Source organism: Schistocerca gregaria, chromosome 8, assembly GCF_023897955.1.
Source record: "Schistocerca gregaria isolate iqSchGreg1 chromosome 8, iqSchGreg1.2, whole genome shotgun sequence".
NCBI lineage: Eukaryota > Metazoa > Arthropoda > Insecta > Orthoptera > Acrididae > Schistocerca > Schistocerca gregaria.
In genome coordinates, this window is record NC_064927.1 from 48,803,020 (window position 1) to 48,827,933 (window position 24,914).

The following is a 24,914-nucleotide window of genomic DNA, read 5'->3' on the forward strand; positions in this document are numbered from 1 at the left end:
TGGCGTTGATATGGCTGTACGGAGGACCATTCGTCATGGGGGAAGCGTAGCTCAGATGGTAGAGAGCTCGCTTAGCATGCAAGAGGTGCTGGGATCGAAAAGTCGGCTGCATGGGTGAGTGTTAAGTTCGGGGAGCGTTTCGTAGTGTGGGCAGTGTAATGGAAACGCGGAAACTTGTTGTGGCCCAGTGTTTTGTAGTTGGACCACAAGAGTGGTACACAGTAGTAAAGCGCGAGGCACTGAGTGGGCATGAACAATGGAGTGCACAATCTGACTCGAGATGTGCTTGTTACCTCAGGTGCCGTGTGATTGTCGACAAGGAGTGAAAACGGAGCAATTTGTGACAGCCCTTTCAATTTAAGACGGTAAAACCAGACGGAATTTGCATTCGTAATACCAGAGCATCGGAACTACTTGGAACTCTTGTGTATATGAACGTGTCCGCGCCATTGTACTCTGGTCCCTTCACCGCTACAAACCAACCAACCATTGTGTCCGTGCACATCAGAGTCGCAAAGAATGGAGAATAGCGCAGTTTAGTCGTGCATGGGAGCATAGCTCAGTTGGTAGAGCGTTGGCTTTGCATGTGAGAGGTCCCTGGTTCAAGCTCCGGCGCCTCCATGTTTTGTGGTCAATGCATGGTAAGTGTTGGTCGCGGCGAACCTAAAGGCACGCAAGATGTTGCAAAGGCAGCGTCACAAACTGAAATAATGTATACTGACGTAAGGAGAGCAAGATGTATGTGTGGGGACCAGCTGTTATCGAGGTGTCATCGAGTGCAGATCTGTCTTAGGTATCACGGAATAACCTCATTGAAGTGTAGAGAGCGGACAACACGTTCGTTCTACTCAGAGCGGTGTCCGAACTCTAATTTCGTCGTTATGCGTGCCACTTTAATTGTGGCCAACTACGATTCGATACAAAATGCACGAAAGCTGAAAGACATCCTCAGTGATGCATAGAGAGTAGTGTTTGTCTGCGGAATAATGGGAGTGCAAGGGGCTCTGGTGTTGATATGGCTGTATGTAGCACCATTCGTCATGGGGGAATCGTAGCTCAGATGGTAAAGGGCTCGCTTAGCATGCAAGAGGTACTGGGATAGATACCCAGCGCCTCCAGAAGTTTTAACACACCTATGTGCGCACCTCGGCATGCATGTCGAATAATTCACAGCCTGCAGATGTGTCTAGGCAGATACAAGCGAACGATTAGCATCCACAATTGGCAAGCGTGCTGTTATTCGTGCGCAGAAAGCACCCTCCTCCCACTCTTGCACTTAATGTAGAAACAGTACAGGTGTTTCCATACGATTCTCAAGCCTACGTCGGAAAGACCTGCCTTGCGCCGCGTTCACGTAAATCCCACTGCACATTGCCATTCTTAGCGTGCGGTCGGCTGCTACTGGTGTTGCTAGTTGTGACTGCTGATAACAGATGCCGTAGCAATCAACTCATGGAGTGAGTTGTATGTTTTGCGATAGTCTGTCTCTGACAAGCAAGCACAGGTGACATAGGTGCGAACACAGGAAGCTCTCAGCCCCTCGCTGCTTGCAGACACCGAGCAGCGACACTAGGTGGGCGGCCTAAGCCGTAGGCGAAATGTGCTCATTCGCTTTGGCGCGACGTCGAAATATAAATAAGTATGTCACTAGCGTGAGTGTCGTGTCAAGTCGGAAAAGTCGGCTGCATGGGTGAGTGCCAAGTTTGGGGAGCGTTTCGTAGTGTGCGCAGTGCAATGGAGACTCGGAAACTTGTTGTGGCTCAGTGTTTTGTAGTTGGACGACAAGAGTGGTACACAGTAGTAAAGCGCGAGGCCCTGAGTGGGCATGAACAATGGAGTGCACAATGGGGCTCGAGATGTGCTTGTTACCTCAGGTGCCGTGTGATTGTCGACAAGGAGTGAAAACGGAGCAATTTGTGACCGCCCTTTCAATTTAAGACGGTAAAACCAGACGGAATTTGCATTCGTAATACCAGAGCATCGGAACTACTTGGAACTCTTGTGTATATGAACGTGTCCGCGCCATTGTACTCTGGTCCCTTCACCGCTACAAACCAACCAACCATCGTGTCCGTGCACATCAGGGTCGCAAAGAATGGAGAATAGCGCAGCTTAGTCGTGCATGGGAGCGTAGCTCAGTTGGTAGAGCGTTGGCTTTGCATGTGAGAGGTCCCTGGATCAAACTCCGGCCCCTCCATGGTTTGTAGTCAGTGCATCGTAAGTGTTGGTCGCGGCGAACCTAAAGGCACCCAAGATGTTGCAAAGGCAGCGTCACAGACTGATATGATGTATACTGACGTAAGGAGAGCAAGATGTATGTGTGGGGACCGGCTGTTATCGAGGTGTCATCGAGTGCAGAACTGTCTTAGGTATCACGGCTAAACCTCATTGAAGTGTAGAGAGCGGACAACACGTTCGTCTTACTCAGAGCAGTGTCCGAACTCTAATTTCGTCGTTATGCGTGCCACTTTCATTGTCGCCAACTACGATCGATACAAAATGCACGAAACCTGAAAGACACCCTCACTGATACATAGAGAGTAGTGTTTGTCTGCGGAATAATGGGAGTGCAAGGGTCTGTGGCGTTGATATGGCTGTACGGAGGACCATTCGTCATGGGGGAAGCGTAGCTCAGATGGTAGAGAGCTCGCTTAGCATGTAAGAGGTGCTGGGATCGAAAAGTCGTCTGCATGGGTGAGTGCCAAGTTTGGGGAACGTTTCGTAGTGTGCGCAGTGCAATGTAGACTCGGAAACTTGTTGTGGCCCAGTGTTTTGTAGTTGGACGACAAGAGTAGTAAAGCGCGAGGCACTGAGTGGGCATGAACAATGGAGAGCACAATGGGGCTCGAGATGTGCTTGTTACCTCAGGTGCCGTGTGATTGTCGACAAGGAGTGTAAACGGAGCAATTTGTGACCGCCCTTTCAATTTAAGACGGTAAAACCAGACGGAATTTGCATTCGTAATACCAGAGCATCGGAACTACTTGGAACTCTTGTGTATATGAACGTGTCCGCGCCATTGTACTCTGGTCCCTTCACCGCTAAAAACCAACCAACCACAGTGTCCGTGCACATCAGAGTCGCAAAGAATGGAAAATAGCGCAGCTTAGTCGTGCATGGGAGCGTAGCTCAGTTGGTAGAGCGTTCGCTTTGCATGTGAGAGGTCCCTGGTCGAACTCCGGCCCCTCCATGTTTTGTGGTCAGTGCATGGTAAGTGTTGGTCGCGGCGAACCTAAAGGCACGCAATATGTTGCAAAGGCAGCGTCACAGACTGATGTGATGTATACTGACGTAAGGAGAGCAAGATGTATGTATGGTTACCTGCTGTTATCGAGGTGTCATCGAGTGCAGATCTGTCTTAGGTATCACGGCTTAACCTCATTGAAGTGTAGAGAGCGGACAACACGTTCGTCTTACTCAGAGCGGTGTCCGAACTCTAATTTCGTCGTTATGCGTGCCACTTTCATTGTGGCCAACTACGATTCGATACAAAATGCACGAAACCTGAAAGACACCCTCACTGATACATAGAGAGTAGTGTTTGTCTGCGGAATAATGGGAGTGCAAGGGTCTGTGGCGTTGATATGGGTGTACGTAGCACCATTCGTCATGGGGGAAGCGTAGCTCAGATGGTAGAGAGCTCGCTTTGCATGCAAGAGGTGCTGGGATCGAAAAGTCGGCTGCATGGGTGAGTGCCAAGTTTGGGAGCGTTTCGTAGTGTGCGCAGTGCAATGGAGACTCGGAAACTTGTTGTGGCCCAGTGTTTTGTAGTTGGACGACAAGAGTGGTACACAGTAGTAAAGAGCGAGGCACTAAATGGGCATGAACAATGGAGTGCACAATGGGGCTCGAGATGTGCTTGTTTCCTCAGGTGCCGTGTGATTGTCGACAAGGAGTGAAAACGGAGCAATTTGTGACCGCCCTTTCAATTTAAGACGGTAAAACCAGACGGAATTTGCATTCGTAATACCAGAGCATCGGAATTACTTGGAACTCTTGTGTACATGAACGTGTCCGCGCCATTGTACTCTGGTCCCTTCACCGCTACAAACCAACCAACCATCGTGTCCGTGCACATCAGAGTCGCAAAGAATGGAAAATAGCGCAGCTTAGTCGTGTATGGGAGCGTAGCTCAGTTGGTAGAGCGTTCGCTTTGCTTGTGAGAGGTCCCTGGTTCAAGCTCCGGCGCCTCCATGTTTTGTGGTCAGTGCATGGTAAGTGTTGGACGCGGCGAACCTAAAGGCACGCAATATGTTGCAAAGGCAGCGTCACAGACTGATATGATGTATACTGACGTAAGGAGAGCAAGATGTATGTGTGGGGACCGGCTGTTATCGAGGTGTCATCGAGTGCAGATCTGTCTTAGGTATCACGGCTTAACCTCATTGAAGTGTAGAGAGCGAACAACACGTTCGTCTTACTCAGAGCGGTGTCCGAACTCTAATTTCGTCGTTATGCGTGCCACTTTCATTGTGACCAACTACGATTCGATACGAAATGCACGAAACCTGAAAGACACCCTCACTGATACATAGAGAGTAGTGTTTGTCTGCGGAATAATGGGAGTGCAAGGGTCTGTGGCGTTGATATGGGTGTACGTAGCACCATTCGTCATGGGGGAAGCGTAGCTCAGATGGTAGAGAGCTCGCTTAGCATGCAAGAGGTGCTGGGATCGAAAAGTCGGCTGCATGGGTGAGTGCCAAGTTTGGGGAGCGTTTCGTAGTGTGCGCAGTGCAATGGAGACTCGGAAACTTGTTGTGGCCCAGTGTTTTGTAGTTGGACGACAAGAGTGGTACACAGTAGTAAAGCGCGAGGCACTGAGCGGGCATGAAAAATGGAGTGCACAATGGGGCTCGAGATGTGCTTGTTACCTCAGGTGCCGTGTGATTGTCGACAAGGAGTGAAAACGGAGCAATTTGTGACCGACCTTTCAATTTAAGACGGTAAAACCAGACGGAATTTGCATTCGTAATACCAGAGCATCGGAACTACTTGGAACTCTTGTGTATATGAACGAGTCCGCGCCATTGTACTCTGGTCCATTCACCGCTACAAATTAACCAACCATCGTGTCCGTGCACATCAGAGTCGCAAAGAATGGAAAATAGCGCAGCTTAGTCGTGCATGGGAGCGTAGCTCAGTTGGTAGAGCGTTCGCTTTGCATGGGAGAGGTCCCTGGTTCAAGCTCCGGCACCTCCATGTTTTGTGGTCAGTGCATGGTAAGTGTTGGTCGCGGTGAACCTAAAGGCACGCAATATGTTGCAAAGGCAGCGTCACAGACTAATATGATGTATACTGACGTAAGGAGAGCAAGATGTATGTGTGGGGACTTGCTGTTATCGAGGTGTCATCGAGTGCAGATCTGTCTAAGGTATCACGGCTTAACCTCATTGAAGTGTAGAGAGCGAACAACACGTTCGTCTTACTCAGAGCGGTGTCCGAACTCTAATTTCTTCGTTAAGGGTGCCACTTTCATTGTGGCCAACTACGATTCGATACAAAATGCACGAAACCTGAAAGACACCCTCACTGATACATAGAGAGTAGTGTTTGTCTGCGGAATAATGGGAGTGCAAGGGTCTGTGGCGTTGATATGGGTGTACGTAGCACCATTCGTCATGGGGGAAGCGTAGCTCATATGGTAGAGAGCTCGCTTAGCATGCAAGAGGTACTGGGATAGATACCCAGCGCCTCCAGAAGTTTTAACACACCTACGTTCGCACATCGGCATGCATGTCGAATAATTCACAGCCAGCAGATGTGTCTAGGCAGATACAAGCGAACGATTAGCATCCACAACTAGCAAGCGTGCTGTTATTCGTGCGCAGGAGGCACCCTCCTCCCACTCCTGCACTTAATGTAGAAACAGTACTGGTGTTCCAATACGATTCTCAAGCCTACGTCGGAAAGACCTGCCTTGCGCCGAGTTCACGTAAATCCCACTGCACATTCCCATTCTTAGCGTGCGGTCGGCTGCTACTGGTGTTGCTAGTTGTGACTGCTGATAACAGATGCCGTAGCAATCAACTCATGGAGTGAGTTGTATGTTTTGCGATAGTATGTCTCTGACAAGCAAGCACAGGTGACATAGGTGCGAACACAGGAACCTTGCAGCCCCCCGCTGTCTTCAGACACCGATCAGCGACACTAGGTGGGCGGCCTAAGCCGTAGGCGAAATGTGCTCATTCGCTTTGACGCGACGTCGAAGTATAAATAAGGCTGTTACTAGCGTGAGCGTCCGCCGCCGCCGCCGCCGCCGCCAGGACCCAGTGCTTCGTCTTCCTCTCCTGCTTTCGTTGTCGTCGCTATTCTCGTCTTCGTCTTTGCCTTCATCCTTTCGCTCCTCGACGTCTCTCATCTGTCATCTGTAATCTGTTCCTGACTTTGTCCCTTGTCTGTCCCCATTCTTCTTTTCTGTGTTTCCAGTTTTCCTTACCGCCATCATGACCACCCCCACCACCACCGCCACTACCACCGCCATCGTCTATACGACGCCCTCCCTCGCTGCCACTACTCTTACTTGGTGTGCTCAGTCGCCCCCGTCCTACTATATCCCGCCCCTCCTCACCCTTCCCACCCCAGCTCCCTTTGTCGCCCCATCCCCTGCTCCTTCTCCCCAAGCCTCCACACACGACCCCTTTCCCCCACTCCCCCACACCACTCATGCGGCCCCTGCCAGGGTTGTGTCTCGTCGGGCTACGACCCATGCCGCACCATCGCCGGCGCCAGCACCACCACCTGCAGCAGCGCCACAACCAGCAGCAGCACCAACAGCAGCACCAACAGCAGCACCAGCACCAGCACCGACACCGGGACCTGCCGCTTCCCGTCATCTCCCCGTCACTCCTGTGCCCCACGCCTCCTCCCATCCTGTCCCCGCTGTTAAGCGTCCCAGTGGCACCCCCGCCTCCTCTGCACCCAAGAAGTCCCAGCATCTTCCCCCTCCCCCACCCCTAGATGCCATGGATGTCTCCCCTCCAGCCCCCTCTACTTCCTCTTCTAACTCCCCCTCCTACAAGTATCTCCTCTCCCGTCCTGATCCCTCTCTCCTGGAGGCCCGAAACCTGACCTTGCTCCTCCGCCAATACTTCCCTGCAGCCCCCATCTCCCTTCTTACCCCCCGTAGGGACTCTGTCTTGATCACCTCCCCAAGCCCTACCCTACACTCCGACATCCTCTCCCGAATTCCTCTCACCCGATTTGGACCTAATGCCTCCCTTGCCCCTGCTCCTTCCCCTTCCTCCCCCCGTCAACCCCAACCCCCACGTCGCCCGCCGACCCTCACCGCCGTGATCACTCGGCTTAGCCCGACGATCACGGAGGAAGAGGTGCTGGCGGAGTTGAAGGCCCACCCGTACCTGGAGGTGCGAGCTGTTCGCCGCATTTTCAACTCTGCGGGCCCCACTCGCCTTATGCGAGTTTTCTCCGAACACGCTCCCTCCATCGACCATCTCCTTAAGGAGGGTGCCCTCCTCTTCCACCGCCGGTATAAGGTTGACCCCTCCCGCTCCCCACCACAATCCATTCGCTGCCAGAGGTGTCTGCGTTATAACGCACACCCAACATCAGAGTGCCGCGAGGCCCCAGTCTGCCCGCATTGTAAGCAAGCGCACTTCCTCCGGCAGTGCCCCAACCTTCAGTCTCCTCCCTCCTGCAATACCTGCAACCTCCAACACCCTACCTACTCCCAGAAATGCAAGGCTCGACCTCCTCCATCCGCTCCTGAACTCACTGTTCCTCTCCGCCCTTTGGATGACCCCACCCCTCCTGGCAATTCCCTCCGTCCTCCCCCCACCGCAGAGGACATCATCAGGTTCGTCACAATAGTGCTCCAGAACGTCCATCCCTTTCAGCGTCCCCACACCCTCCACCAGATTTCCCTCGCTGCCCGTTCCGTGTTCCACCTCAACACCTACGCCACCTATTCCCACAACCAGGCCCATTTCACCTTCTCCCGTCTCGACACCCTCGTTTAAATTCCCATTATGGCACGACAGCACCGTATCCTGTTCAATAACATCCGCTCCCTTCCCACCAACAAGCACCTCCTTATGCATACCCTTACGACCCACCGTGTGGATGCCTTCCTTCTGAACGAAACCTTTCTTCAGCCCCACCACACCGTCCACACCTCGCCCTACCTCCTTCACCGGTCTGACAATCCACTCCAGATAGCGCGTGGCGGAGTTGCCATTGGCCACCACCGCCAGATCCCTGTCCGGCTCCAACCCCTCCTTCCTGACCCCACAGAACACTTGATCCTTAGTCTCTTCTTCCCCGGCCTTACCCTTACCTGTGCCACCATCTATGTCCGCCCCGCTGCACCTATTCCTTTCGACTTCCTTTCCCACATCGACCGTACCTTCTCCTCCTACGTGATCGCCGCCGACCTTAACATCCATAGTCGTTCTGCCGCCCAGTTACGGCGGTGGCATCGGTTCCTTGCCACCCTCCAAGGCGACGTCCTTCCAATTCCCCAACACACCCGCCCTGAATCCAATACCACTCCCGATGTCGTCCTAGCCTCCCCCACCCTGCTTGGCCGCATAGCGGTGGACGTCCTTGATCCCATTGGCAGTGACCATCTCCCTGTCCTCCTCACTATATCAGACGGTCGTCGCCCCCGTCCCGACCCGCGCCATGACCCTCCCCCGAAATATGTCCATGACTACTCCCGTGCCAACTGGAATGCCTACCGGGACTCCCTTGCTCTCCAGGTCGATAGCCACCCCCTCACCTACCACCAACCTGATGACGTTACCCGTGCTGCCTCCTTTCTCCAGCAGACCTTGTCTGAGGCCGTGGAGGCCCACGTCCCTACCATTGCCATCCATCCGCACCGCCCCACCTTACCCCCACAGGCCGTCCTTCTCCTGCGTGAATCCCGCCGGCTCTACCGTGCCTTCCTTCACACACGTGACCAGGACACACTACGACGCCACCGGCAACTACAGCGACACATCAGGAACTTACTCACGGCAAAGAAACGCCGGGACTGGCGACAGACATGCACCCGTCTTAATGCCACCTTACCTATCAACTCGTCCAAGTACTGGTCAGCCTTCCGCCGCCTTACCGGATCTAAACCCTCTCCCTACTACCCTCTCCTTCATGATGACCACCCCTTCCCTGATGCCCTTAGTAAGGCCAACCATTTCGCCTCCTACCTCTCCGATATCCTTACCATCCCTGACGATCCCCAGTTCGATTATTCCCTCTTTCCTGATGTCCGTGATCGAACTGATACCTCTGTCCCCCCGCTTGCTCCTGGCTTCCAGTACTTGGACAACATCACACACACAGAACTAAATACCCCAATCACCACTCAAGATATCATTGCTACACTTCGCCCTAAACGCAACACTGCTCCCGGTCACGATCGTGTTACTTACCGTCACCTCCGTGAAGCTCCTGCCTCCTTCCTCTCCACATTGGCCAGGCTCTACAATGTGGTCCTGTCCACCGGCTACTACCCCGACCTGTGGAAAACCTCCCGGATCCTGATGTTCCTCAAGCCCGACAAACCGCCTTCCGCTGTCTCCTCCTACCGTCCCATCAGCCTTACCTCGGTCTTCAGCAAGGTCCTGGAATCCATTCTTACCCGCCGCCTCCACAAGCACCTTCACCAACACCGCCTCCTCCCCCCTACCCAATGTGGCTTTCGGCCGTCCTTCTCAGCCGATGACCTCCTCCTTCACCTCACTCACCTCCTCTCCGAACAACTCAATTCCCGTCGTTCCGCCATCTTCCTTTCCCTCGACCTCGAACGCGCATATGACCGTGTGTGGCATTCCGGTCTCCTTTTCAAGCTCCAAACCTTTGCTCTTCCTCTCAACTATGTCCGTCTGGTCGCTTCCTTCCTTTCCCACCGTCCTTCCTATGTCACCATCCACAACACTGATTCCTACACCTTCTACCCCTCCGCCGGTGTGCCCCAAGGTTCCGTCCTTTCCCCTCTTCTCTACCTCCTTTACACGGCAGACATGCCTCCACCTGCACCTCCCCTACACCTTCTCCAGTACGCCGATGACACTGCCTTCCTTGCCCTCGCTCCCACCCTGCAACGCTCCCAGCACCTTCTCCAATCCTATCTTGACCGGTTCACCACTTGGTGTAACCAGTGGTTGCTCAAGGTCAATCCTTCCAAGACCCAGGCGATCATTGTAGGCAAAACCACTCGTTCCTTCCGTCTCCTTGATTTCTATCTTACTATTTATGGCCGTCCCATCACCCTCACACCTACTCTCAAGTACCTTGGTGTCACCCTCGACCGTCGCCTCTCCTGGAACCCACATCTCCGGACGATCCAAGCCAAGGCACGCTCCCGCCTCCGCCTCCTTAAGCTCCTTTCTGGCCGTACATGGGGTCTGGACCCTTCCACCATCCTCTACACCTACAAGTCCCTCATCCGTCCTATCCTTTGCTATGCTCATCCCGCCTGGATCTCTGCCCCTCCTACCTTCTACAAGTCCATTCAGATCCTAGAACGCCATGCGCTCCGCCTCGCCTATCGCATCCGTCTCCCTTCCCCCACGCGGATCCTCTATGACCTGATTCCCTTCCCGCACCTCCTCCTTTTCCTCGAACGGTTACGGATCCTCTACACCTCCCGCAAGCTTGATCCTCCACACCCTCTTGTCTCTCCCATCCTCTCCCACCCCAACCCGCTGCCGCGCCTGCATTCCTATATCCCACCTGCTCTCCATCTTTACACCCTCCACACCCTCTCCCTCGGTGGCTTCCGTCAACTCCCCCTCCCTGATGATGCCCTCCTCCCCTCCATCTACCCCTCCTACCAACTTTGAGCCTTACCTTCCCTCTCCTCTCCTTTTCCTGTGGGCACCCTCTCTCCCTTCTCTCCCTCCCTCCCCCCCTTTCTCCTTGGGCTTCCACTCCCCCTACCCTCCCCCTTCTCCTCCATCCCTCTCCTCCACTGGCATCTTCCCCTCCCCCTCTCTCTCCTCTTCCCCACACCTTTTCCCCTTGGCAGGCCACGACTCTGCTGTCTTCCATCAGTTACTTTCATCGTCCTACGCCGAAGACCATCGCATGTGTTTGTGCCTCGACTCTCCTGCAGTGTGTTTGTGTTTCGTCGTTTGTGCTCCGCTGGTTCACGTGTGGCCATCTGCCATCTGCGTTTGTGCACCGTGTTTCTCCGCTTTTATCCATTGTGCTACGCACGTGACCGACTCCGTTTTAACTCTGTTTTGTCTACTGTTTGTACCCCGCCGTCTTGATTGTTTTTATATCTCACTCATCTCTGTTCTGTGTATACTCTGAGGCCGAAGAGCGGCATACTTGGTCCGCTGCCGGCCTACCTGTTTGTCACAGGTATTAAAATTACAATAAAGGAAAAAAAAAAAAAAAAAAAAAAAAGCGTGAGCGTCGTGTTAAGTCGGAAAGGTCGGCTGCATGGGTGAGTGCCAAGTTTTGGGCAGCGTTTCGTAGTGTGCGCATTGCAACGGAGACTCGGAAACTTGTTGTGGCCCAGTGTTTTGTAGTTGGACGACAAGAGTGGTACACAGTAGTAAAGCGCGAGGCACTGAGTGGGCATGAACAATGGAGTGCACAATAGGGCTCGAGATGTGCTTGTTACCTCAGGTGCTGTGTGATTGTCGACAAGGAGTGAAAACGGAGCAATTTGTGACCGCCCTTTCAATTTAAGACGGTAAAACCAGACGGAATTTGCATCGGAACTACTTGGAACTCTTGTGTATATGAACGTGTCCGCGCCATTGTACTCTATTCCCTTCACCGCTACAAAACAACCAACCATCGTGTCCGTGCACATCAGAGTCGCAAAGAATGGAAAATAGCGCAGCTTAGTCGTGCATGGGAGCGTAGCTCAGTTGGTAGAGCGTTCGCTTTGCATGTGAGAGGTCCCTGGTTCAAGCTCCGGCGCCTCCATGTTTTGTGGTCAGTGCATGGTAAGTGTTGGACGCGGCGAACCTAAAGGCACGCAATATGTTGCAAAGGCAGCGTCACAGACTGATATGATGTATACTGACGTAAGGAGAGCAAGATGTATGTGTGGGGACCGGCTGTTATCGAGGTGTCATCGAGTGCAGATCTGTCTTAGGTATCACGGCTTAACCTCATTGAAGTGTAGAGAGCGAACAACACGTTCGTCTTACTCAGAGCGGTGTCCGAACTCTAATTTCGTCGTTATGCGTGCCACTTTAATTGTGGCCAACTACGATTCGATACAAAATGCACGAAACTTGAAAGACACCCTCACTGATACATAGAGAGTAGAGTTTGTCTGCGGAATAATGGGAGTGCAAGGGTCTGTGGCGTTGATATGGGTGTACGTAGCACCATTCGTCATGGGGGAAGCGTAGCTCAGATGGTAGAGAGCTCGCTTAGCATGCAAGAGGTGCTGGGATCGAAAAGTCGGCTGCATGGGTGAGTGCCAAGTTTGGGGAGCGTTTCGTAGTGTGCGCAGTGCAATGGAGACTCGGAAACTTGTTGTGGCCCAGTGTTTTGTAGTTGGACGACAAGAGTGGTACACAGTAGTAAAGCGCGAGGCACTGAGTGGGCATGAACAATGGAGTGCACAATGGGGCTCGAGATGTGCTTGTTACCTCAGGTGCCGTGTGATTGTCGACAAGGAGTGAAAACGGAGCAATTTGTGACCGCCCTTTCAATTTAAGACGGTAAAACCAGACGGAATTTGCATTCGTAGTACCAGAGCATCGGAACTACTTGGAACTCTTGTGTACATGAACGTGTCCGCGCCGTTGTACTCTGGTCCCTTCACCGCTACAAACCAACCAACCATAGTGTCCGTGCACATCAGAGTCGCAAAGAATGGAAAATAGCGCAGCTTAGTCGTGCATGGGAGCGTAGCTCAGTTGGTAGAGCGTTCGCTTTGCATGTGAGAGGTCCCTGGTCGAACTCCGGCCCTTCCATGTTTTGTGGTCAGTGCATGGTAAGTGTTGGTCGCGGCGAACCTAAAGCCACGCAATATGTTGCAAAGGCAGCGTCACAGACTGATGTGATGTATACTGACGTAAGGAGAGCAAGATGTTTGTGTGGGGACTTGCTGTTATCGAGGTGTCATCGAGTGCAGATCTGTCTTAGGTATCACGGCTTAACCTCATTGAAGTGTAGAGAGCGGACAACACCTTCGTCTTACTCAGAGCGGTGTCCGAACTCTAATTTCGTCGTTATGCGTGCCACTTTAATTGTGGCCAACTACGATTCGATACAAAATGCACGAAACCTGAAAGACACCCTCACTGATACATAGAGAGTAGTGTTTGTCTGCGGAATAATGGGAGTGAAAGGGGCTGTGGTGTTGATATGGCTGTATGTAGCACCATTCGTCATGGGGGAAGCGTAGCTCATATGGTAGAGAGCTCGCTTAGCATGCAAGAGGTACTGGGATAGATACCCAGCGCCTCCAGAAATTTTAACACACCTACGTGCGCACCTCGGCATGCATGTCGAATAATTCACAGCCAGCAGATGTGTCTAGGCAGATACAAGCGAACGATTAGCATCCACAATTGTCAATCGTGCTGTTATTCGTGCGCAGGAAGCACCCTCCTCCCACTCCTGCACTTAATGTAGAAACAGTACAGGTGTTCCCATACGATTCTCAAGCCTACGTCGGAAAGACCTGCCTTGCGCCGAGTTCACGTAAATCCACTGCACATTCCCATTCTTAGCGTGCGGTCGGCTGCTACTGGTGTTGCTAGTTGTGACTGCTGATAACAGATGCCGTAGTAATCAACTCATGGAGTGAGTTGTATGTTTTGCGATAGTCTGTCTCTGACAAGCAAGCACAGGTGACATAGGTGCGAACACAGGAAGCTTGCAGCCCCTCGCTGCCTGCAGACACCGAGCAGCGACACTAGGTGGGCGGCCTAAGCCGTAGGCGAAATGTGCTCATTCGCTTTGGCGCGACGTCGAAGTATAAATAAGGCTGTCACTAGCGTGAGCGTCGTGTTTAGTCGGAAAGGTCGGCTGCATGCGTGAGTGCCAAGTTTGGGGAGCGTTTAGTAGTGTGCGCAGGGCAATGGAGACTCGGAAACTTGTTGTGGCCCAGTGTTTTGTAGTTGGACGACAAGAGTGGTACACAGTAGTAAAGCGCGAGGCACTTAGTGGGCATGAACAATGGAGTGCACAATGGGGCTCGAGATGTGCTTGTTACCTCAGGTGCCGTGTGATTGTCGACAAGGAGTGAAAACGGAGCAATTTGTGACCGCCCTTTCAATTTAAGACGGTAAAACCAGACGGAATTTGCATTCGTAATACCAGAGCATCGGAACTACTTGGAACTCTTGTGTATATGAACGTGTCCGCGCCATTGTACTCTGGTCCCTTCACCGCTACAAACCAACCAACCATCGTGTCCGTGCACATCAGAGTCGCAAATCATGGAACATAGCGCAGCTTAGTCGTGCATGGGAGCGTAGCTCAGTTGGTAGAGCGTTCGCTTTGCATGTGAGAGGTCCCTGGTTCAAGCTCCGGCGCCTCCATGTTTTGTGGTCAGTGCATGGTAAGTGTTGGTCGCGGCGAACCTAAAGGCACGCAATATGTTGCAAAGCCAGCGTCACAGACTGATTTGATGTATACTGACGTAAGGAGAGCAAGATGTATGTGTGGGGACCGGCTGTTATCGAGGTGTCATCGAGTGCAGATCTGTCTTAGGTATCACGGCTTAACCTCATTGAAGTGTAGAGAGCGAACAACACGTTCATCTTACTCAGAGCGGTGTCCGAACTCTAATTTCGTCGTTATATGTGCCACTTTCATTGTGGCCAACTACGATTCGATACAAAATGCACGATACCTGAAAGACACCCTCACTGATACATAGAGAGTAGTGTTTGTCTGCGGAATAATGGGAGTGCAAGGGTCTGTGGCGTTGATATGGGTGTACGTAGCACCATTCGTCATGGGGGAAGCGTAGCTCAGATGGTAGAGAGCTCGCTTAGCATGCAAGAGGTAGTGGGTTAGATACCCAGCGCCTCCAGAAATTTTAACACACCTACGTGCGCACCTCGGCATGCATGTCGAATAATTCACAGCCAGCAGATGTGTCTAGGCAGATACAAGCGAACGATTAGCATCCACAATTGGCAAGCGTGCTGTTATTCGTGCGCAGGAAGCTCCCTCCTCCCACTCCTGCACTTAATGTAGAAACAGTACAGGTGTTCCCATACGATTCTCAAGCCTACGTCGGAAAGACCTGCCTTGCGCCGAGTTCACGTAAATCCCACTGCACATTCCCATTCTTAGCGTGCGGTCGGCTGCTACTGGTGTTGCTAGTTGTCACTGCTGATGACAGATGCCGTAGCAATCAACTCATGGAGTGAGTTGTATGTTTTGCGATAGTCTGTCTCTGACAAGCAAGCACAGGTGACATAGGTGCGAACACAGGAAGCTTGCAGCCCCTCGCTGCCTGCAGACACCGAGCAACGACACTAGGTGGGCGGCCTAAGCCGTAGGAGAAATGTGCTCATTCGCTTTGGCGCGACGTCGAAGTATAAATAAGGCTGTCACTAGCGTGAGCGTTGCGTGAGCGTCGTGTTAAGTCGGAAAAGTCGGCTGCATGGGTGAGTGCCAAGTTTGGGGAGCGTTTCGTAGTGTGCGCAGTGCAATGGAGACTCGGAAACTTGTTATGGCCCAGTGTTTTGTAGTTGGACGACAAGAGTGGTACACAGTAGTAAAGTGCGAGGCACTAAGTGATCATGAACAATGGAGTGCACAATGGGGCTCGAGATGTGCTTGTTACCTCAGGTGCTGTGTGATTGTCGACAAGGAGTGAAAACGGAGCAATTTGTGACCGCCCTTTCAATTTAAGACGGTAAAACCAGACGGAATTTGCATTCGTAATACCAGAGCATCGGAACTACATGGAACTATTGTGTATATGAACGTGTCCGCGCCATTGTACTCTAGTCCATTCACCGCTACAAACCAACCAACCATCGTGTCCGTGCACATCAGAGTCGCAAAGAATTGAAAATAGCGCAGCTTAGTCGTGCATGGGAGCGTAGCTCAGTTGTTAGAGCGTTCGCTTTGCATGTGAGAGGTCCCTGGTTCAAGCTCCGGCGCCTCCACGTTTTGTGGTCAGTGCATGGTAAGTGTTGGTCGCGGCGAACCTAAAGGCACGCAATATGTTGCAAAGGCAGCGTCACACACTGATATGATGTATACTGACGTAAGGAGAGCAAGATGTATGTGTGGGGACCGGCTGTTATCGAGGTGTCATCGAGTGCAGATCTGTCTTAGGTATCACGGCTTAACCTCATTGAAGTGTAGAGAGCGAACAACACGTTCGTCTTACTCAGAGCGGTGTCCGAACTCTAATTTCGTCGTTATGCGTGCCACTTTAATTGTGGCCAACTACGATTCGATACAAAATGCACGAAACCTGAAAGACACCCTCACTGATACATAGAGAGTAGTGTTTGTCTGCGGAATAATGGAAGTGCAAGGGTCTGTGGCGTTGATATGGGTGTACGTAGCACCATTCGTCATGGGGGAAGCGTAGCTCAGATGGTAGAGAGCTCGCTTAGCATGCAAGAGGTGCTGGGATCGAAAAGTCGGCTGCATGGGTGAGTGCCAAGTTTGGGGAGCGTTTCGTACTGTGCGCAGTGTAATGGAGACTCGGAAACTTGTTATGGCCCAGTGTTTTGTAGTTGGACGACAAGAGTGGTACACAGTAGTAAAGCGCGAGGCACTAAGTGATCATGAACAATGGAGTGCACAATGGGGCTCGAGATGTGCTTGTTACCTCAGGTGCCGTGTGATTGTCGACAAGGAGTGAAAACGGAGCAATTTGTGACCGCCCTTTCAATTTAAGACGGTAAAACCAGACGGAATTTGCATTCGTAATACCAGAGCATCGGAACTACGTGGAACTATTGTGTATATGAACGTGTCTGCGCCATTGTACTCTAGTCCCTTCACCGCTACAAACCAACCAACCATCGTGTCCGTGCACATCAGAGTCGCAAAGAATTGAAAATAGCGCAGCTTAGTCGTGCATGGGAGCGTAGCTCAGTTGGTAGAGCGTTCGCTTTGCATGTGAGAGGTCCCTGGTTCAAGCTCCGGCGCCTCCATGTTTTGTGGTCAGTGGATGGTAAGTGTTGGTCGCGGCGAACCTAAAGGCACGCAATATGTTGCAAAGGCAGCGTCACAGACTGATATGATGTATACTGACGTAAGGAGAGCAAGATGTATGTGTGGGGACCGGCTGTTATCGAGGTGTCATCGAGTGCAGATCTGTCTTAGGTATCACGGCTTAACCTCATTGAAGTGTAGAGAGCGAACAACACGTTCGTCTTACTCAGAGCGGTGTCCGGACTCTATTTTCGACGTTATGCGTGCCACTTTCATTGTGGCCAACTACGATTCGATACAAAATGCACGAAACCTGAAAGACACCCTCACTGATACATAGAGAGTAGTGTTTGTCTGCGGAATAATGGAAGTGCAAGGGTCTGTGGCGTTGATATGGGTGTACGTAGCACCATTCGTCATGGGGGAAGCGTAGCTCAGATGGTAGAGAGCTCGCTTAGCATGCAAGAGGTGCTGGGATCGAAAAGTCGGCTGCATGGGTGAGTGCCAAGTTTGGGGAGCGTTTCGTAGTGTGCGCAGTGCAATGGAGACTCGGAAACTTGTTATGGCCCAGTGTTTTGTAGTTGGACGACAAGAGTGGTACACAGTAGTAAAGCGCGAGGCAATAAGTGATCATGAACAATGGAGTGCACAATGGGGCTCGAGATGTGCTTGTTACCTCAGGTGCTGTGTGATTGTCGACAAGGAGTGAAAACGGAGCAATTTGTGACCGCCCTTTCAATTTAAGACGGTAAAACCAGACGAAATTTGCATTCGTAATACCAGAGCATCGGAACTACATGGAACTATTGTGTATATGAACGTGTCCGCGCCATTGTACTCTAGTCCATTCACCGCTACAAACCAACCAACCATCGTGTCCGTGCACATCAGAGTCGCAAAGAATGGAAAATAGCGCAGCTTAGTCGTGCATGGGAGCGTAGCTCAGTTGGTAGAGCGTTCGCTTTGCATGTGAGAGGTCCCTGGTTCAAGCTCCGGCGCCTCCATGTTTTGTGGTCAGTGCATGGTAAGTGTTGGTCGCGGCGAACCTAAAGGCACGCAATATGTTGCAAAGGCAGCGTCACAGACTGATATGATGTATACTGACGTAAGGAGAGCAAGATGTATGTGTGGGGACCGGCTGTTATCGAGGTGTCATCGAGTGCAGATCTGTCTTAGGTATCACGGCTTAACCTCATTGAAGTGTAGAGAGCGAACAACACGTTCGTCTTACTCAGAGCGGTGTCCGGACTCTATTTTCGACGTTATGCGTGCCACTTTCATTGTGGCCAACTACGATTCGATACAAAATGCACGAAACCTGAAAGACACCCTCACTGATACATAGAGAGTAGTGTTTCTCTGCGGAATAATGGAAGTGCAAGGGTCTGTGGCGTTGATATCCGTGTACGTAGCACCATTCGTCATGGGGGAAGCGTAGCTCCGATGGTAGAGAGCTCGCTTAGCATGCAAGAGGTACTGGGATAGATACCCAGCGCCTCCAGAAATTTTAACACACCTACGTGCGCACCTCGGCATGCATGTCGAATAATTCACAGCCAGCAGATGTGACTAGGCAGATACAAGCGAACGATTAGCATCCACAATTGGCAAGCGTGCTGTTATTCGTGCGCAGGAAGCACCCTCCTCCCACTCCTGCACTTAATGTAGAAACAGTACAGGTGTTCCCATACGATTCTCAAGCCTACGTCGGAAAGACCTGCCTTGCGCCGAGTTCACGTAAATCCCACTGCACATTCCCATTCTTAGCGTGCGGTCGGCTGCTACTGGTGTTGCTAGTTGCCACTGCTGATGACAGATGTTGTAGCAATCAACTCATGGAGTGAGTTGTATGTTTCGCGATAGTCTGTCTCTGACAAGCAAGCACAGGTGACATAGGTGCGAACACAGGAAGCTAGCAGCCCCTCGCTGCCTGCAGACACCGAGCAACGACACTAGGTGGGCGGCCGAAGCCGTAGGCGAAATGTGCTCATTCGTTTTGGCGCGACGTCGAAGTATAAATAAGGCTGTCACTAGCGTGAGCGTTGCGTGAGCGTCGTGTCATGTCGGAAAAGTCGGCTGCATGGGTGAGTGCCAAGTTTGGGGAGCGTTTCGTAGTGTGCGCAGTGCAATGGAGACTCGGAAACTTGTTATGGCCCAGTGTTTTGTAGTTGGACGACAAGAGTGGTACACAGTAGTAAAGCGCGAGGCAATAAGTGATCATGAACAATGGAGTGCACAATGGGGCTCGAGATGTGCTTGTTACCTCAGGTGCTGTGTGATTGTCGACAAGGAGTGAAAACGGAGCAATTTGTGACCGCCCTTTCAATTTAAGACGGTAAAACCAGACGGAATTTGCATTCGTAATACCAGAGCATCGGAACTACATGGAACTATTGTGTATATGAACGTGTCCGCGCACTTGTACTCTAGTCCATTCACCGCTACAAACCAACCAACCATCGTGTCCGTGCACATCAGAGTCGCAAAGAATGGAAAATAGCGCAGCTTAGTCGTGCATGGGAGCGTAGTTCAGTTGGTAGAGCGTTCGCTTTGCATGTGAGAGGTCCCTGGTTCAAGCTCCGGCGCCTCCATGTTTTGTGGTCAGTGCATGGTAAGTGTTGGTCGCGGCGAACCTAAAGGCACGCAATATGTTGCAAAGGCAGCGTCACAGACTGATATGATGTATACTGACGTAAGGAGAGCAAGATGTATGTGTGGGGACCCGCTGTTATCGAGGTGTCATCGAGTGCAGATCTGTCTTAGGTATCACGGCTTAACCTCATTGAAGTGTAGAGAGCGAACAACACGTTCGTCTTACTCAGAGCGGTGTCCGAACTCTAATTTCGTCGTTATGCGTGCCACTTTAATTGTGGCCAACTACGATTCGATACAAGATGCACGAAACCTGAAAGACACCCTCACTGATACATAGAGAGTAGTGTTTGTCTGCGGAATAATGGAAGTGCAAGGGTCTGTGGCGTTGATATGGGTGTACGTAGCACCATTCATCATGGGGGAAGCGTAGCTCAGATGGTAGAGAGCTCGCTTAGCATGCAAGAGGTGCTGGGATCGAAAAGTCGGCTGCATGGGTGAGTGCCAAGTTTGGGGAGCGTTTCGTAGTGTGCGCAGTGCAATGGAGACTCGGAAACTTGTTATGGCCCAGTGTTTTGTAGTTGGACGACAAGAGTGGTACACAGTAGTAAGCGCGAGGCACTAAGTGATCATGAACAATGGAGTGCACAATGGGGCTCGAGATGTGCTTGTTACCTCAGGTGCCGTGTGATTGTCGACAAGGAGTGAAAACGGAGCAATTTGTGACCGACCTTTCAATTTAAGACGGTAAAACCAGACGGAATTTGCATTCGTAATACCAGAGCATCGGAACTACATGGAACTATTGTGTATATGAACGTGTCCGCGCCATTGTACTCTAGTCCCTTCACCGCTACAAACCAACCAACCATCGTGTCCGTGCACATCAGAGTCGCAGAGAATGGAAAATAGCGCAGCTTAGTCGTGCATGGGAGCGTAGCTCAGTTGGTAGAGCGTTCGCTTTGCATATGAGAGGTCCCTGGTTCAAGCTCCGGCGCCTCCATGTTTTGTGGTCAGTGCATGGTAAGTGTTGGTCGCGGCGAACCTAAAGGCACGCAATATGTTGCAAAGGCAGCGTCACAGACTGATATGATGTATACTGACGTAAGGAGAGCAAGATGTATGTGTGGGGACCGGCTGTTATCGAGGTGTCATCGAGTGCAGATCTGTCTTAGGTATCACGGCTTAACCTCATTGAAGTGTAGAGAGCGAACAACACGTTCGTCTTACTCAGAGCGGTGTCCGAACTCTAATTTCGTCGTTATGCGTGCCACTTTCATTGTGGCCAACTACGATTCGATACAAAATGCACGAAACCTGAAAGGCACCCTCACTGATACATAGAGAGTAGTGTTTGTCTGCGGAATAATGGAAGTGCAAGGGTCTGTGGCGTTGATATGGGTGTACGTAGCACCATTCGTCATGGGGGAAGCGTAGCTCAGATGGTAGAGAGCTCGCTTAGCATGCAAGAGGTGCTGGGATCGAAAAGTCGGCTGCATGGGTGAGTGCCAAGTTTGGGGAGCGTTTCGTAGTGTGCGCAGTGTAATGGAGACTCGGAAACTTGTTATGGCCCAGTGTTTTGTAGTTGGACGACAAGAGTGGTACACAGTAGTAAGCGCGAGGCACTAAGTGATCATTAACAATGGAGTGCACAATGGGGCTCGAGATGTGCTTGTTACCTCAGGTGCCGTGTGATTGTCGACAAGGAGTGAAAACGGAGCAATTTGTGACCGACCTTTCAATTTAAGACGGTAAAACCAGACGGAATTTGCATTCGTAATACCAGAGCATCGGAACTACATGGAACTATTGTGTATATGAACGTGTCCGCGCCATTGTACTCTAGTCCCTTCACCGCTACAAACCAACCAACCATCGTGTCCGTGCATATCAGAGTCGCAAAGAATGGAAAATAGCGCAGCTTAGTCGTGCATGGGAGCGTAGCTCAGTTGGTAGAGCGTTCGCTTTGCATGTGAGAGGTCCCTGGTTCAAGCTCCGGCGCCTCCATGTTTTGTGGTCAGTGGATGGTAAGTGTTGGTCGCGGCGAACCTAAAGGCACGCAATATGTTGCAAAGGCAGCGTCACAGACTGATATGATGTATACTGACGTAAGGAGAGCAAGATGTATGTGTGGGGACCGGCTGTTATCGAGGTGTCATCGAGTGCAGATCTGTCTTAGGTATCACGGCTTAACCTCATTGAAGTGTAGAGAGCGAACAACACGTTCGTCTTACTCAGAGCGGTGTCCGGACTCTATTTTCGACGTTATGCGTGCCACTTTCATTGTGGCCAACTACGATTCGATACAAAATGCACGAAACCTGAAAGACACCCTCACTGATACATAGAGAGTAGTGTTTGTCTGCGGAATAATGGAAGTGCAAGGGTCTGTGGCGTTGATATGGGTGTACGTAGCACCATTCGTCATGGGGGAAGCGTAGCTCAGATGGTAGAGAGCTCGCTTAGCATGCAAGAGGTGCTGGGATCGAAAAGTCGGCTGCATGGGTGAGTGCCAAGTTTGGGGAGCGTTTCGTAGTGTGCGCAGTGCAATGGAGACTCGGAAACTTGTTATGGCCCAGTGTTTTGTAGTTGGACGACAAGAGTGGTACACAGTAGTAAAGCGCGAGGCAATAAGTGATCATGAACAATGGAGTGCACAATGGGGCTCGAGATGTGCTTGTTACCTCAGGTGCTGTGTGATTGTCGACAAGGAGTGAAAACGGAGCAATTTGTGACCGCCCTTTCAATTTAAGACGGTAAAACCAGACGAAATTTGCATTCGTAATACCAGAGCATCGGAACTACATGGAACTATTGTGTATATGAACGTGTCCGCGCCATTGTACTCTAGTCCATTCACCGCTACAAACCAACCAACCATCGTGTCCGTGCACATCAGAGTCGCAAAGAATGGAAAATAGCGCAGCTTAGTCGTGCATGGGAGCGTAGCTCAGTTGGTAGAGCGTTCGCTTTGCATGTGAGAGGTCCCTGGTTCAAGCTCCGGCGCCTCCATGTTTTGTGGTCAGTGGATGGTAAGTGTTGGTCGCGGCGAACCTAAAGGCACGCAATATGTTGCAAAGGCAGCGTCACAGACTGATATGATGTATACTGACGTAAGGAGAGCAAGATGTATGTGTGGGGACCGGCTGTTATCGAGGTGTCATCGAGTGCAGATCTGTCTTAGGTATCACGGCTTAACCTCATTGAAGTGTAGAGAGCGAACAACACGTTCGTCTTACTCAGAGCGGTGTCCGGACTCTATTTTCGACGTTATGCGTGCCACTTTCATTGTGGCCAACTACGATTCGATACAAAATGCACGAAACCTGAAAGACACCCTCACTGATACATAGAGAGTAGTGTTTCTCTGCGGAATAATGGAAGTGCAAGGGTCTGTGGCGTTGATATCCGTGTACGTAGCACCATTCGTCATGGGGGAAGCGTAGCTCCGATGGTAGAGAGCTCGCTTAGCATGCAAGAGGTACTGGGATAGATACCCAGCGCCTCCAGAAATTTTAACACACCTACGTGCGCACCTCGGCATGCATGTCGAATAATTCACAGCCAGCAGATGTGACTAGGCAGATACAAGCGAACGATTAGCATCCACAATTGGCAAGCGTGCTGTTATTCGTGCGCAGGAAGCACCCTCCTCCCACTCCTGCACTTAATGTAGAAACAGTACAGGTGTTCCCATACGATTCTCAAGCCTACGTCGGAAAGACCTGCCTTGCGCCGAGTTCACGTAAATCCCACTGCACATTCCCATTCTTAGCGTGCGGTCGGCTGCTACTGGTGTTGCTAGTTGCCACTGCTGATGACAGATGCCGTAGCAATCAACTCATGGAGTGAGTTGTATGTTTCGCGATAGTCTGTCTCTGACAAGCAAGCACAGGTGACATAGGTGCGAACACAGGAAGCTAGCAGCCCCTCGCTGCCTGCAGACACCGAGCAACGACACTAGGTGGGCGGCCTAAGCCGTAGGCGAAATGTGCTCATTCGTTTTGGCGCGACGTCGAAGTATAAATAAGGCTGTCACTAGCGTGAGCGTTGCGTGAGCGTCGTGTCATGTCGGAAAAGTCGGCTGCATGGGTGAGTGCCAAGTTTGGGGAGCGTTTCGTAGTGTGCGCAGTGCAATGGAGACTCGGAAACTTGTTATGGCCCAGTGTTTTGTAGTTGGACGACAAGAGTGGTACACAGTAGTAAAGCGCGAGGCAATAAGTGATCATGAACAATGGAGTGCACAATGGGGCTCGAGATGTGCTTGTTACCTCAGGTGCTGTGTGATTGTCGACAAGGAGTGAAAACGGAGCAATTTGTGACCGCCCTTTCAATTTAAGACGGTAAAACCAGACGGAATTTGCATTCGTAATACCAGAGCATCGGAACTACATGGAACTATTGTGTATATGAACGTGTCCGCGCACTTGTACTCTAGTCCATTCACCGCTACAAACCAACCAACCATCGTGTCCGTGCACATCAGAGTCGCAAAGAATGGAAAATAGCGCAGCTTAGTCGTGCATGGGAGCGTAGCTCAGTTGGTAGAGCGTTCGCTTTACATGTGAGAGGTCCCTGGTTCAAGCTCCGGCGCCTCCATGTTTTGTGGTCAGTGCATGGTAAGTGTTGGTCGCGGCGAACCTAAAGGCACGCAATATGTTGCAAAGGCAGCGTCACAGACTGATATGATGTATACTGACGTAAGGAGAGCAAGATGTATGTGTGGGGACCCGCTGTTATCGAGGTGTCATCGAGTGCAGATCTGTCTTAGGTATCACGGCTTAACCTCATTGAAGTGTAGAGAGCGAACAACACGTTCGTCTTACTCAGAGCGGTGTCCGAACTCTAATTTCGTCGTTATGCGTGCCACTTTAATTGTGGCCAACTACGATTCGATACAAAATGCACGAAACCTGAAAGACACCCTCACTGATACATAGAGAGTAGTGTTTGTCTGCGGAATAATGGAAGTGCAAGGGTCTGTGGCGTTGATATGGGTGTACGTAGCACCATTCATCATGGGGGAAGCGTAGCTCAGATGGTAGAGAGCTCGCTTAGCATGCAAGAGGTGCTGGGATCGAAAAGTCGGCTGCATGGGTGAGTGCCAAGTTTGGGGAGCGTTTCGTAGTGTGCGCAGTGCAATGGAGACTCGGAAACTTGTTATGGCCCAGTGTTTTGTAGTTGGACGACAAGAGTGGTACACAGTAGTAAGCGCGAGGCACTAAGTGATCATGAACAATGGA

The 24,914-nt window shown here is 51.4% G+C and overlaps 7 non-coding genes across 7 annotated transcripts; all 7 read left to right on the top strand.

The window, feature by feature from the left end:
- Positions 1 to 11,834: 11,834 nt before the first annotated feature.
- Positions 11,835 to 11,907, top strand: Trnaa-ugc (transfer RNA alanine (anticodon UGC)). The gene has a single exon. It is a non-coding gene; the product is annotated as a tRNA-Ala (tRNA).
- A 2,506-nt stretch (positions 11,908 to 14,413) lies between these two features.
- Trnaa-ugc (transfer RNA alanine (anticodon UGC)) lies at positions 14,414 to 14,486 on the top strand. The gene has a single exon. It is a non-coding gene; the product is annotated as a tRNA-Ala (tRNA).
- A 2,519-nt stretch (positions 14,487 to 17,005) lies between these two features.
- On the top strand, positions 17,006 to 17,078 carry Trnaa-ugc (transfer RNA alanine (anticodon UGC)). Its single transcript has one exon. It is a non-coding gene; the product is annotated as a tRNA-Ala (tRNA).
- Positions 17,079 to 18,010: 932 nt separating this feature from the next.
- Positions 18,011 to 18,083, top strand: Trnaa-ugc (transfer RNA alanine (anticodon UGC)). The gene has a single exon. It is a non-coding gene; the product is annotated as a tRNA-Ala (tRNA).
- A 3,522-nt stretch (positions 18,084 to 21,605) lies between these two features.
- Positions 21,606 to 21,678, top strand: Trnaa-ugc (transfer RNA alanine (anticodon UGC)). Its single transcript has one exon. It is a non-coding gene; the product is annotated as a tRNA-Ala (tRNA).
- Positions 21,679 to 22,610: 932 nt separating this feature from the next.
- Positions 22,611 to 22,683, top strand: Trnaa-ugc (transfer RNA alanine (anticodon UGC)). Its single transcript has one exon. It is a non-coding gene; the product is annotated as a tRNA-Ala (tRNA).
- A 1,514-nt stretch (positions 22,684 to 24,197) lies between these two features.
- On the top strand, positions 24,198 to 24,270 carry Trnav-uac (transfer RNA valine (anticodon UAC)). The gene has a single exon. It is a non-coding gene; the product is annotated as a tRNA-Val (tRNA).
- Positions 24,271 to 24,914: the final 644 nt, after the last annotated feature.